Here is a 14225-nt window from a genome sequence, read left to right as displayed (position 1 = left end):
TTGTAAATGCAATTCCTTTTTAAAAATATTTTATTTATTTGAAAGAGAGAGAGGAGAGAGAGAGAATGAGAGAGAGGGAGAGGATGAGAGTGAGGGAGAGGATGAGAAAGAGAGAGAGAGAGGGGGGATCTTCCATCCACTGATTCACTCTCCAAATGGCCACAAAGCCAGGAGCTTCTTCTGGGTCTCCCACGTGGGTGCCAGGGGCCAAGTATTTGGGCCATCTTCTGCTGCTTTCCTAGGCATTTTAGCAGGGATCTGGATCTAAAGTGGAGCAGCTGGAACTTGAACTGATGCTCAAATGGGATGCTGGTGCTGCAGGCAGCAGCTTTACCTGCTGTGCCATAACATTGGCCCCCAAATTTCATCTCTTTTAAACAATATGCATTTGTTTCTTTTTATTTCCTCTGATAATCTCTGCCTTTCAACTACAGTGATTAGTCTGTTTAGATATAATGTAACTGTTAATACAGTTAAGTTTATTGCCTATTTGTCCCTTTGTTCTTTGCTTTTCCTCTCTCCTCTTCTGTTATCTTTTTGGTTATTTTCAGTGTCACATTTTGTCTCTACTCCTGACATATTAGCTATGTATTGTTTCTTTTTGTACTGTTTTCTGAATTAAACTGTTTCTGATTTATCACAGTCTACCTTGGATTCCTATTACACTTCACATATAAGAAGCCTATTAAGGCATCTCCCATTTGCCCTATAGCAGTCATACTTTCTCTTATGTGTGTTACAAATTCCTTTTAAAAAAAATGTTTATTTTGAAAAGTATTTACAGAGAGAGAGAGAGAGAGAGAGAGAGAGAGAGAGAGAGAATCTTCCATCCACTGGTTCACTCACCAAATGGCCACAACAGCCAGTGCTGGGTCAGGGTGAAGTCAGGAGCCAGGAACTTCTTCCAGTCTCCCATGTAGGTACAGGGGCCCAAGGACTTGGGTCATCTTAGATCCACTGCCTTTCCAGGTACATTAGATTAGCAGGGAGCTGGATCAGAAGTGAAGCCAGGACTTGAACCAGTGCCCATATGGGATGCTGGCATTTCAAGCAATGTCCTAACCCACTACGCTACAATGCTGATCCCAATGTGATACAAATTTCACAATACACTGTTTATATTTTTTCTGTAATAACCAACTGTCCAATAAAGAAAAAGATGGGAAGCAATTTGTTTATTCACGTATTTACTGTTTTCAGCACTCTTCAATTTTCATGTAGGATTGAGTTTTGGTACCATTTCTCTTCATTGTGAAGAAGTTCCTTTGATAATTTTGTGGTAAGGTCTGCTATTGATGGATTCTTCCATGTAAAACTGTCTTTCTCTTTCAGTTTGAAGAGTGATCTTAGCTGGATATAGAATCCTATGTTGATACCTATTCTTTTAGCAATTTAAAGATGTTATTCCATTATCTTCCACTTTGCATTATTTCTGAAGAAAAACTGCCTTCCATATAATTTCCATGAATGTAATATATCTTGATTTTTTTCCTGCATTCTTTTAAGATGTCTCATTATGTTTGTTTTTAGTAATATCACTAAAATGTGCTTATCGAGGTTTCCTTCATACTTATCCTGTTTAGGGTCTGTTGCATTTACTTGCACCTGTTAATTAATACCAAATTTGGAATATATGACATCATTATTTCCTGAAACTTTTTTTTCCTGTCCCAATCTCTTTCTCTCCGTTCATTCTGTTGTTCTAGTCACACATACGTTAGCCCATTTGGTACATTTTAAGAACACTGGCACCAGATTCTGTCCTGGTTGCCCCTCTTCCAGTTCAGCTCTCTGCTGTGGCCTAGGAGTGCAGTAGAGGATGGCCCAAGTACTTGGGCCCTGCACCCGCAAGGGAGACCAGGAGAAGCACCTGGCTCCCAGCTTGGGATTAGCGCGGTGCACCGGCCGCAGTGCACTGGCTGCAGCAGCCATTGGAGGGTGAACCAACGGTAAAGGAAGACCTTTCTCTCTGTCAAAAAAAATAAATAAAAATAAAAAAAGAACACTGAGGCTTTGTGAACTTTTTCTTCAGTATTTTTCTTCTAGTATGTTGGTTTTGAAGAGTTTCCAGTCACCTAAGTATTTGATCATTTCTTCAGCAGTCTGTAAAATGTTGTCAACCTCATGCACTGAGTGTTTAATTTCAGATATTGTTCTAATTCCAGAATCTCCACTCGATTCTTTATAGTTTCAATTTCTCCTGCAGAGCTTCCCTGTTTACCCATATATCCATCTTTTTCATTAAATTATTGAACATGTTTGTAAGAGCTATTTTAAAAAAAATATTTGAAAGGCAGAGTTATGGGGGAGAGGCAGAGAGAGAGGGAGGGAGAGAGAGAGAGAGAGAATGAATCAATCTTCTATCCATTGGTTCACTCCCCAGATGGCTGCAATGGCCATATCTGTGCTAGGCTGAAGCCAGGAGCTTCCTCTGGGTTGGTCTCCCACATGGGTGCATCTTCTGCTGCTTTCCCAGGCATACTAGCAGGTAGCTGGATCAGAAGCGGAGCAGCCAGGACACAAACCTGTGCCCATATGTGATGCCAGCATCTGAGGCTGTGGCTTTACCCATTATGCCACAATACTGGCTCCTATAAGAGGTATTTTAAATCAATTTTTTGTTAATTCCCATAATTATATGCATCACCTCTGAGTCTTTATGCTGGTGAGTTTTCTTCTGGTTATTGGTCACATTTTCCTGCTTTATCCATGTCTAATAATTTTTAAAGTATGTGTGAGACATTGTGGATGTTACACTCTGATAACAATTTCTCCCCGTTCTGTGAAGAAAGCAGTTTCATACTGGCAGAAAGCTAAATTGCTGGTAAGTTGGCTTCATTCCAATAAGGCTTGCTTTTAGACCCTGTCAGAATAATCCTGTTAACATGTGTCCTTTCTGGGTCTAAATGGAATGTCTGGGCTTTTCAGAGCATTCTTTCCTCTCTGGCTGCTCAGAACTTCATTGTCTCCTAGGCCCGTGCATCTTCAACTCCCCAGCAGCTGTTCTCTGCTAGGTCTCCCAACGTCCAGCACTGTCAGTGTGAAGATTAATAGTTGACCAAAGATTCAGGGAAATCCTATGGAGATTTGAGAGCCCCTCTCCGGCGGGTTCTCCTCTCTGGTCCACTCCACGAATTCCACATGTCTCTACAACCTTAAATTTTAATTGAACTTAGAATTAAAGGATTTTCTACATAAATGAGAACACAGCAATTAAAACAAAATTAATTCTATTTTTTTTAAAAAAGATTTATTTGAAAGTCAGTTTCAGAGAGAAGCAGAAACACACACGCACACAGAGGGAGAGAGAAAGATCTTCCATCTGCTGGTTCTCTCCCTAAATGGCTGCAATGGCCAGTGCTGGCTCAGGCTGAAGCCAGGAGCTGGGAGCTTCATCTGGGTCTCCCGTGTGAGTGCAGGGGCCCAAGCACGTGAGCTACCCTCTACTGCTTTCACCAGGCCATTATCAGGGAGCTAGATCAGAAATGGAGTAGCTGGGACACAAATCAGTGCCAAACGGAATGCTGGTGTTGCAGGCAGATTTACCCACTATGTTATGGTGCTGGCCCTGACTTATATTTCTATAGTTAGAAAAATTCAGCTATTACTTCTGTCTCCTTAGTAAGAGTTTCTCTGAAGTCTGTAAGAGTGCTCTTTTTTTAGGAAAATCATTTTGCAGATGAAGTCTAACAGTAATTACAGTTTGAAATCTTCATGTATTAAGTCGCTGTGTTAACTGTCTTACATGGATTACCTCACTTAATTGTCAGGACAGTCCTCCCAGTGAGATTTTTGATGGGGATGAATTTTCCTGTACTAATTTATTTTCTCTAGGCAGAAAGCTAAGATTAACGTGGACCTCACCTTTTTGTTTTTCTCATTCTCTGTACTTTGTAAAATGCCTGAAAAGAGTTGTTCATGTTTCTTGTCCAATTTTTAGTTGATTATAGTGGTGAAATGTTCTGCTTCCTCATTGCTAGAATTCAAGGAACTTTATGAATATATAGGGTATTTTATGGATTGTTTATTTGAAATGCAGGAAAAGAAAGAAAAGGTGGTGGGGGAGAAAGAAAAAGAGAGAGAGAGAGAGAGAGAGAGATCTGCCATTTACTGTTTCACACCCCAAAATGGCCCCAGTGGCGAGGGCTGGGCCAGGCCAAAGCCAGGAGCCAGGAACTCCATTCTGGTCTCCCACATGGGAGGCAGGGACACAAACACTTGACCATCTTCCGCTGCTTTCCCAGGCCCATTTGCAGGAAGCTGGATTAGAAGCAGAATAGCCAGAACTCCAACTCATGCTCTGATAGAGAATGCCAGCCTCACAAGTGGTGGCTGAACTTACTGCGCCACAATGCTGGCCCCTAGATTTCAACATTGTACCAAAAGCTACCGATTCAAATTCTCTAAGGTGGTCCTAGAAAGAGCACAGCTTGATTCTGCTGTGGACTAAGGATTTGGGCCCACGAATGCACACGGCCTTTCCAAGTAACATCAAGCTTCATTGCGGAGTCTCAGCGGATGTCTCTTCTACCATGTCCCTCTGGGAGGTTCATGAGTTAGCTGGGTTTCTCCATCATGAAGGATTCCTCAGTCTCCAGTCTACTTTCAATCTTTAGATCTCCTTATTCCTGATCATTAGTCCTACCAACTTGAATAATTCCTTATATTCATGTTCACACCTCCAAAATTTAGTAGATATTTATTATGTCCCCTGCCAGTCATCATTTAACCAAGGCATACATATTTAATTATTTTAAACACCCCCATAAATCAATCCCCTGAACGCCCCACTCACACTGCTTTTGATTATCTTGTCCTCTCTCTGGACATTTTTCCTTCTCATCACGTTTCCTTGAGGAGTTAGACCCCTCTTCTCCTGTCAGGGTCAACCGATCTGGACTATTCCTTCTATAAGCTAGCAGACTTTTTATTACTATCAGTTCTATTTTAATTATAAATAGTTTTCAAGCTTCTGATCTCTCTTCTTTCACCGAATAAATGTACTTAAGGCTTTGCTTTTAATTCACAAGTTAAAAATACGTGCACATTCTTCAAGTGGAATGAATCCATTATAAATCCTGTGTGTGTAATTAAACAATCTTAGTGTCCCTAGATTTCTCTGTCATGTCTGGCACCTGGCATTGCTTCCTTGGAGGTTTTCAAGTGTGGACTGTAATACTTTCAGAATAATGAGAATTCAGATTCCACAAATCACCCAAAGCCAAACATCAGTTTCTTTGGCCAGTAAAGCATGCCCAGTTAGCTGATGGCTTTCAGAGGAGCTGACAAAAAGCCTTAGATAATGCACTGAGTATGGTACTGTTTAAGGCCATCACAGTGTGCTGTAATTATTGTGGCAGGCTCCTTCCTGTCTAGAATATTTCCCCGAACAGTCGGGAATGTGTCTTGGGGTTGACAGGTGGCTAGATTCCCCTCTGTGCTAGCGAGGACGTTAGATGTTGCCAGGAGAATTTAAAGGAACATACCCAGTGTCTTAGCACTTGGATTGTTCTGCTTTCCCCCTTAGCTTGGAGCAATATGCATTTCTTAGGCACATGCAAGAGAAAAGCCTCCTTTCTCTCTTTTTCCTGAGCTCCCGTCCTCACCAAGGCACATCCTCCAATTTGCTGGCTGCCCCCGGGATCCGTGCTCACTATGTCCCCCGACAGCCCTTTGCCCATGTTTTATGCAAAGATGTGAGCAGCTGGCCATCAATCCCCTGAGAGTCTGGGGCTTTTGTGTTCCAAAGCCTCTTCTCTGCCTCCTTTTCCCTCCCCTCCTGGCTTCTAGGCCGTGTGATCTTTTCCTCACCGCTCCCTTGTGTCTGCACTCACTGGATGTGCTCTGTGTTTTTCCTTTTTTACAAGCCAGGCATCCGTGCTGAAGAATGCGGAACTTTCCTAGAAAGTGGTGGATAAACACAGGGCGTGGTGGCACAGAGCACCTGCTACTTAACACTTCCTTTCTTGGCTGAGCCTCTGTTCAAACCTTTTCAAAGAAGTACCATGTCACCAGGCTCACATCTGAAGGGGCACGCTATCATAGTGGATGATATACAGGCGTCAGAGGGCAGAGCCTGGCACAAGGCTTAACTCGGACATTGTATATGCAACTTTGTAATAGCAGGAGTTTCATAGATGCAGAGTATAAACTCATCAGCCTGCTCAGACTTTTAGTCCAGTTCTTCTGCTTACTGTCTATGTGACCTTCAGCAAGGTCACCTATCATCAGTTCTTTCATCAACAAAATGGATGAGCCAGGGTTATGAAAAATATTCAGTGAGTCAGCAGACAAGAAGGGCTTTAGAAAATCACCAACCATGTAATAAATGTAGAATAAATGCTCAGTAAGAAGTAGGTAGCTTACTAGTAATAGCATCAGCTTTCTTATTAGACACTTCAGCAGTTCACCAGCTTCTGAAGGAGGGCACCTCAAAAGAGTCATGGAAAATGGAATCACAAGTTTATTTTGGTGCAAAAATGTTTGAAATTCATACACACAAGAGGTCTTTAAAAACATAGCAAAAGTAGATAATGAAAAATTAATTATGCATGGATTTCAAAAAGTTTTGCACTACACTTGTCTTTTCATTCCTCCATTTACTTTTTGAAGTGTCCCGTGTATAACTCACTTCAATGATTTAGTATATGATGTTGTAGGCATAGAAAAGAGATTAAAATTCAAGTCCCAGCTCTAAGCCTTATTGTGAGTCCATGGTGGGAGGGGGTCCTTGTGTGTATGGACGGTCAGACCAGTTGACAAAGATGCCCATGCATTTCACCCAGCGAGAAAAATGGCACAGAATTCAAGACCTAGGGTGTGGCCAATGTGAGGCACAGAGACCTGCCCTTGGCCCTAACAATGGGGAAATTAAACCTAAAAGGTAGACTTGTTGGCAAGTTTAAGTAATCCTGAAGCAAAAAGAAGAATAAATTAGATATCTCTGCCTAATGTCATCCCAATACGTTCCTGTTTTGAGCCTGTTCAGAAAGAATAAAAGGCTGTTCTGAAAGCCAGAAATCCAATCTTTGAAAACAAACCAGCGGTTAATTATTTCTCATCTAGTTGGAAAGTAGTCCCCTACAGTAGTAGGGAAACCTCCAAAATTGAGAGAGGCCATTCTGCAGGTGTCTACCAGACCCATGGGCACATTATCCCCCAACACCTTGCAAAAGGAGACCTGAGGTGACCTATCAATCCAAGCTCCCCTGCCCACCTTGACCTTGAGCCCATTTGGGGACTGCCGCTGGCACCCATTACAGGATCCACTCTCATACGTTAGATGGATAGGCATATTGGAGGCTGAGTCCTGCACAGAGCCGGGATGGGGCAGATTGTAGAGTCACAGTTGGGGCTCCTCTTTGGAACGAGGCCTGATGCTCATCAGAACAGAATCTGGCCCTAGGAAAAGTTTGTGTAGCTCAGTTCAAGGACTGAGGTCCGAGCTGCCTCTGATTGCCTCTGACCCTGAGAGAGAAGACAGAGATGCTCTATTGTCTCCTATTTATCATTCTCAATGGGAACCATGTGGGCAGCTTCCATTACGCCAGGCCAAATTTAGACGAATGAAAAGGTCGGCTAAGTAATTATTGATTTTATATGTGTGCATAAATTAGAGCATGGAGTCCTTTAGTCACTGCTAAAAATAAGTCTTCTATGGATTGGGTTTGGGAGGCAGAGGGCCAGTGTAACAAGGATAAAGAAATAGCTCTGGTGGTAAATCTGTACATTGGATAACTCTTTTCTGATGATTCTCATGATAGTTCAGGACTTACATAAAAAAAAAAAAATCAACCAGTGGGGCATTTTGGAAATCTGTAAGAGGACTGAGCAAGGCAAATCAGAGCCATTCTTTCTCTTTAACCATAAAACTTATATAGGCCATAATCCTTTTAGCAACAAGCTTCTCTCTCAAACAGCAGTGACTTACGAATACTGTTCTGGGGGAGAACTAGTCCATATATTAGTTTTCTTTTAATTATGCAGCTGTAGCAGTAAGTCATGCATGCATTTTATGGGGTTTTGTGAATTTATCATTGTTTCTGGGAAGTCAAGAATTTATTCCTATACTGTGGAGCAATTTTCTCTGGTTAAAATAGAGAAACCATACACTTCTATCTTAAAAATGAAGAGCTGATATTTGAGTAGGAAATTCCAAGAATCTAAAAATGAACTCAGCCAAGGTTGTTAGTTAAAATTGATGAGTATTAAGCATTTAAATAACACTCTAGAAAGTTGTACTGCTGGAAAATTAGCAATTGCTAACATGCTTACAGGGGGAGAAAATTATAGTGGTAACAAAAGTTTTTTGTTATCAAACATGGTACACTTGGGGTGAAGATGGATTTTTAAGTTTTTGAGGGGAGTCCAGCTAAATTATGTGACTATCTCAACTCCATTTAGATTTGGGCAATTTGAAGCCAATTTATGCATTATGTGTGCATCTTAAATTCTAGATTACAGGAATTCTATCTCTTCTTGGTCAGTAGTTCCAGTAATGCTGAGAAGCAAGATATCTTCTTGAAGCTTTACTTGGTGTTCCACAGAAGTAGCATCAGGTAGCGGCAGATTGCTACACTCTACTGCTTTAATGAGCCTCAGCCCTTCCCAGACTGAAGAAGTGAGGATTGGCATGGCAAGGAAGAGGGGTAGCTGAGAGAGTGGGGCTCTGTGAATGCAAGTGCCACTCTCCAGATCCACACGACCCCTACAAAGAGGTCCACTCTGCGCTCGCCTTCAGGTCCTCCCCTAGTCTCACACTAGGAGACTTTGGGGGCTCAGCATCAGGTCAGTCTTGTTGCTCATTCAGCTGTGACATTGTACCCCAGTTTTCCTAAAGTGATTTTTTCTTTATGCAGATGATCCAGCTTCACATTGGATCTACATCCCGGTCTGTCCTGCTCCTTGGGGCCCTTACTCTGTCAAGTCCTCTTAGAATTGTTGCCTTCTGCTGCAGGTTCCTGACCCAAAGTTAGGAGGTCTACAGCCTTACCTATCACTTAACTCCTGCTGGACCGAGAAGTGCCTGCTTCTAGAATCTTCATGCCATCCTTTGCAATGCATGTAGGGACACCCTCTGCTCCTTTGCTCTGGTCATCTCCCTCTTCCACCCCCAGCTGCTTTATGACACCTAAGAAGCTGGCAATAAGCTCTTATTGTCAGGATTTTCATTTCCAATGTCTGCCACAGTGCCTGGTTCATAGAGGACATTCAACAAACATTTGGAAAATGAATGAATTCATCCTACCTACCAGCCAGGACTTCCTTTCAGTATTTGTTGGCAAAATCATCTTTTCAGGGATTTCTAGATCTCAGCTCACCCAAGTTTTCCCAGGTTGCCTTGTCCTACCATGAGCTGGGACACAGCACCAAGCTATTGTACTTCTTAGGTAAATTAGTGTCAGTGGCAAAATGTCCCCTCAATGAGTCATTCTTCTCTCTAGGCATTTTCACTGACTTGCTTTAGTTGTGTTTTTGCCTTTGCCCCTGGTTTTCCCCCAGAAACTTTAGTAAAATTTTTATTTCATCAAGTCAATTCATACCAGAGCACCAGTGAGGCAATTAACCAGTAAACTTCAAGGTATAGCCCTGGGGCATGGGTAGTGAGCCAAGAGGAAGGTCAGCCTTCAGGTATTGCAGGAACGCTTATAGAAAAGGGGACAATTAGCTTGAGGACTCATCATCTTAAGGAGGTCGTGTGTCTGATGCATGAAAGGTGAATACCTCTATATGGAGCACATGAGAGAACTGCCGATGATCTTGCCCGAGGGGAGCATGTATGCTATGTTGGAAGTTGACCCTCGGTTCTCCTCCAGATGCAGTGGTGAAAGCCTGGCCATGGTTGATGCTCTGTGCCAACGCCTTGGATGTCTGATTATTGACCCTTCCCATCAAGGAGGAGAGCAAACCTCAGCCTAATCTCATCAAGAACATTTTCCCAGTGGGGCCTCATCCTCGCCCTCCTGCAGTTACTCCCGAGTTCTCTGCTCTAATGGTGTTCCTCAGGACCTGCTTCTAAGGCAGATGGAATACCATGAACATCATGCTTGTCTTCCTTGTCCCATTACAGGAATCCCACTAATTTGGCCAACAGCTGGTTTGAAAAATTGTATGGCATAGTTCTGTCCTCTAAATTTGAGGGGGAGTCTTTTAGGGTAGGGATAGTGGTTCTTGAAAGAGTCTGTACTGTTCCCTGGAAGATGTTATATCAGTTTGTGATGCCTGAACTTCAGCCACAACCTTTCCCTGGCCCCCGGTTGAAACTACAGCCAGGCTACTGAGTTTTCATTGAGATTCTGGAAACTTCATTGACTCCTTTAGAAAATGATTAAAAAAAATTGTGATAAGAATCAAATACAACTTTTGAATTAGATTGATGCTAACCATAATGTGTGGTATCATTTTTTTGGTCCCCCCATGTGAAAAGCAGGAAAATATTCTAATTTATCCTGAAGGCAGTACATCCATGATTATAATATGTGTCTCCAGTTTACTTTTAATTATTATTTAGATTAAAATACAATTGAGTGGAGTACAGCAAACTCAGCATGTGCCACAAGGCCATGGCTAGTGGATGTCTCTCCATCACAGACAGAGTTTAGGATTCAGGCTGGATGTGCCTCTCCTAAACCCTTGGTAGAGGAAGACACTGTTGAACATTTTGAATCATAGTCAAATGTGACAGTCTCTGCAAAAGCTTGGTTTCTATGAATGGAGGAAAAAAATCAATGAGATAAATGATGGATTTGAAGGTACCTCACAAATTATAATATGTAGGACACACAGAAAACATGTGATGGGAGTGTTGGGGAAAAGATAAAATGCTAGCATAGTTCTAAGCTAGAAAATCATCCTTGATTTAAGAAAGGGACTTAGAATCATCTCTTTTCTAGTTGATGACTTGGGTAAGGACTAATGGGAACTAGTGGGTTTCCTCTTTGACAAAAGAATCAGATATTTGTCTGAATTAGCAGAGAGCTACCAGGAAGGTGGGTATCTCAGTACCGGCATCAGGAATGAGTTGAACTTATTGACTGCTGGTACATCTTCATCCACAGCTCACAATCCCATTGCTCCATGTCACATCCGCTACAGTAGAATGCAATGTGACTGATGTAATCAGATGTGCAGTGCACTACAGCAACATGTCACGTTGGAAAATTTGAAAAGAGAAACAAGTTTCTCTCTAAATCGGGGTTGAGTTCCTTCTCTCAACTAGACGGTTCCATTTTCAGGGTAGGCAGTTTTCTGTGTTGACCTTCTGGCCAAGGGTATAGTCAGCAGGGCCAGTCTTTCCCAAAGGTGGTAACCCCTGCACATGAACTGGAACCTCACGTACTGGTCCCCCCCCCCCCCCCCCCCCCCCCCCGCTTTTCAAATCAGCTTGCCTCACCTCTTTCCACAATAAGGCATTTGCTCCAGGGGCATTTGCCACACAGCTCTGATTACTTGGAAAATAAAAGGTACCCTATCAGTTCCTCAGTGGCTTTGGGAAGATGTGTATGGAATTGAATCCGTCTTCAAAGGAGGAATTTTTAAGGACTCCAAGTGATTAAGCAAAGGCAACGCCATTCAAGTATGTGTATAATTTTCCCCAAATGAGAGCTCGTGAGAACGTATGGTTTTTGGTGTATTTGTTTAACGATCGGCCAACTTTCTGTGTAAGCTTCCTGCACATAGCAGGGTGAGTGAGGGTGATCTTTATGACCTTGTCTCATTAACAAGTATGAGTTACGGGAAAGGACTCTCAGAGGCTTGGTTCAGTGGAGACGTACAGTCTCTTCTGCCTCAGGTGGGTCATAGTGGGCTCTCTCCCCACCTCTCCCTCCCTCCCTCCTTCCTTCCCTCCCACAAATTGAAGTTTCTAAAATGTTATATGAGGCAATGGCTCATTTGCCGTTAGTAAATACAGCAAGTTGATCAGTGGTCTTTGGAAACTGACAAATGAACAGACACAAATGGTGCTGCTGAGTGTGAGGTGGGTGCAGGGATGGTGCCTGGCCTCATCTGTCACCTTCCCCTCCCTACCCCGATTTGCTGACCATTTTCCTACAGCACAGAATCAAAGGCCGTGGGAATTTCATGATTCAGGTTGTGGCATTCGGCCCAGAGAAGACCCAGAGTGCCTCAGGACCACCAACATGAGCTGAGCAAAGAACTCAACCCTCACATCACATCATCCTCCCAGTTCAATGGTGTTTTTTCCCCTGGGCTGAAGTCACTTAAGCTCTTTCACGGTTCCTCTTCCTACAGATCTGCTTTTACAGTGGGCTCAGGAGGCAGTAGGACAAAACCCCTGTCTTCCATGGATGCATCTCTCTCCTCACCCCTTTCCTGCTAGTTGTAGCCCCTCCATCAGAGGCCACAACGTCCCCAATGGAGGCACCAGTAACACAGAGTTAACAGACTGGTGTATGGGTTCTTCCAATTGTGAAACAAAAGTTTGTCCATCACTTCCATTAACTTCCCATTTTGCCTCGTTTCTTCTCTTTCGTGCCTCTCACTTCTGTATTCTCTCCTGACTCTGCCTGGCTTCCCCTAGCCTTTGCCTCCATGGGCCGCACCCTACTCCATTTCCCATCCTTTCATACCTTAGCCTCTCCCTGACCTGACATTGGGCCCTCCCTCCCCGCCCCATTAAATGCCACCCCTCCCATGTATGGCTTTATTGGAGCCTGCCCTTTGCTCAGTGATGGCTGGCTAATATGGGAAACCAATCTGTGTTAATGTTTTAACGTGTTACCACTTGCTAGCCACTGCTAGTGACTTAATGAGATTTCCAGTTTTACTTGTCTCATCAAAGGTCCTCTATTCAATTATAAACTCTGCAAGGGGGAAGCACCATTTGCTATTTCTTTGTTAACTCCCAGAGCAGCCACATAGCCTGGACTCCGACTACTCTATACGTTGTTGTTGAATGGGCAGACTGGAGTGAAGAGAAGGTAAACAGATTCTATGACAAAGTTGCTTTTCAAGCAATGCCAGTCAAATAGGTTGGCAGGAGAAACTGGTGAGTCTTTCCCAAAAAAGGAGCTTAAAAATAACCAGAGAGGATAAATGGACTCAACCAAACCTTCAATACAGAGTGCCTTAACTAAAACAACAGCAACAAAAACAATAATATTATGAATCCACAACTTAGCTGAGAAGTGGCCCTGAAATCAAAGGTTTCTGATGGGCATCTCACCATCTTCTGGGAAGGTTTGTTTTGAAAAGTACAAAGCAAAACTGCTTACAGAAAACACGTGTCATGAAAGCACTGGGGTGCTGCCGAAGCGCATTAGCTGCAGGCTTGTTGAGTGTAGTTTCTTGCAAACTGAGATGCAGCAAATGAAGAGTCTGTTGGCACTGCTCAGTAGAACTTTCCCTGCGGAAATGCTGCTATGCCTGCCACGGTGGCTGCAGAGCACCGAAACGAGATGAGGCTGTATGACTGATAATCTGCAACATTTTTATTTTCATTTAATTTTGCATCATAAAAGACTTCATATTTAAGTTTAAATACTCATATTTTTAAAAAGATTTTATTTATTTGAAAGGCAGAGTGACAGAGATCTTCACTCCCCAAATAGCCACCATGACTGGAGCCAAGAGCCAGGAACTCCGTCCAGGTCTCTTATGTGGGCGACAGGGGCCCAAACACTTGGACCATTTTCTGCTGGTTTCCTAGGGACATTAGCAGGGAGCTGGATTGGAAGCAGAGTACAGCAACTGGGTCTTGAACCATTACTCCAATATGGGATATTGGTGTTGCAGGCAATGACTTAACCTGCTGTGCCGTAATGCCAGCCCCACCTCCTATTAAATGGTATTTAACTTGAAGCATAATCTGTTGTCAGTAGTACTGGGATAATCATACAGTGATGTGCCACTTAATGATGGGGACGTGTTGCGAGAAATGCATCATTAGGTGCTTTTGTCCTTGTGTGAGCATTATAGAGTTTTATACAATCTAAGATTACTACGGTGCTACTAGGCAAAATAACCTTATGGGACCACCACCATTATATATGCTAAAACTTTTATTTTTAACAGTCAGAATTAGACAGTTTGTGAGAGAGAGAGACAGAGAGAAAGGTCTTCCTTCCGTTGGTTTACCCCTCAAATGGCCGCTACAGCCAGCGCGCTGCGGCCGGCACGCCACGGCCGATCCGAAGCCAGAAGCCAGGTGCTTCCTCCTGGTCTCCCATGCGAGTGCAGGACCCAAGCACTTGGGCCATCCTCCA

The sequence above is a fragment of the Oryctolagus cuniculus genome, chromosome 10 (assembly GCF_964237555.1).
Source record: "Oryctolagus cuniculus chromosome 10, mOryCun1.1, whole genome shotgun sequence".
NCBI lineage: Eukaryota > Metazoa > Chordata > Mammalia > Lagomorpha > Leporidae > Oryctolagus > Oryctolagus cuniculus.
This window is presented reverse-complemented; position numbering follows the sequence as displayed.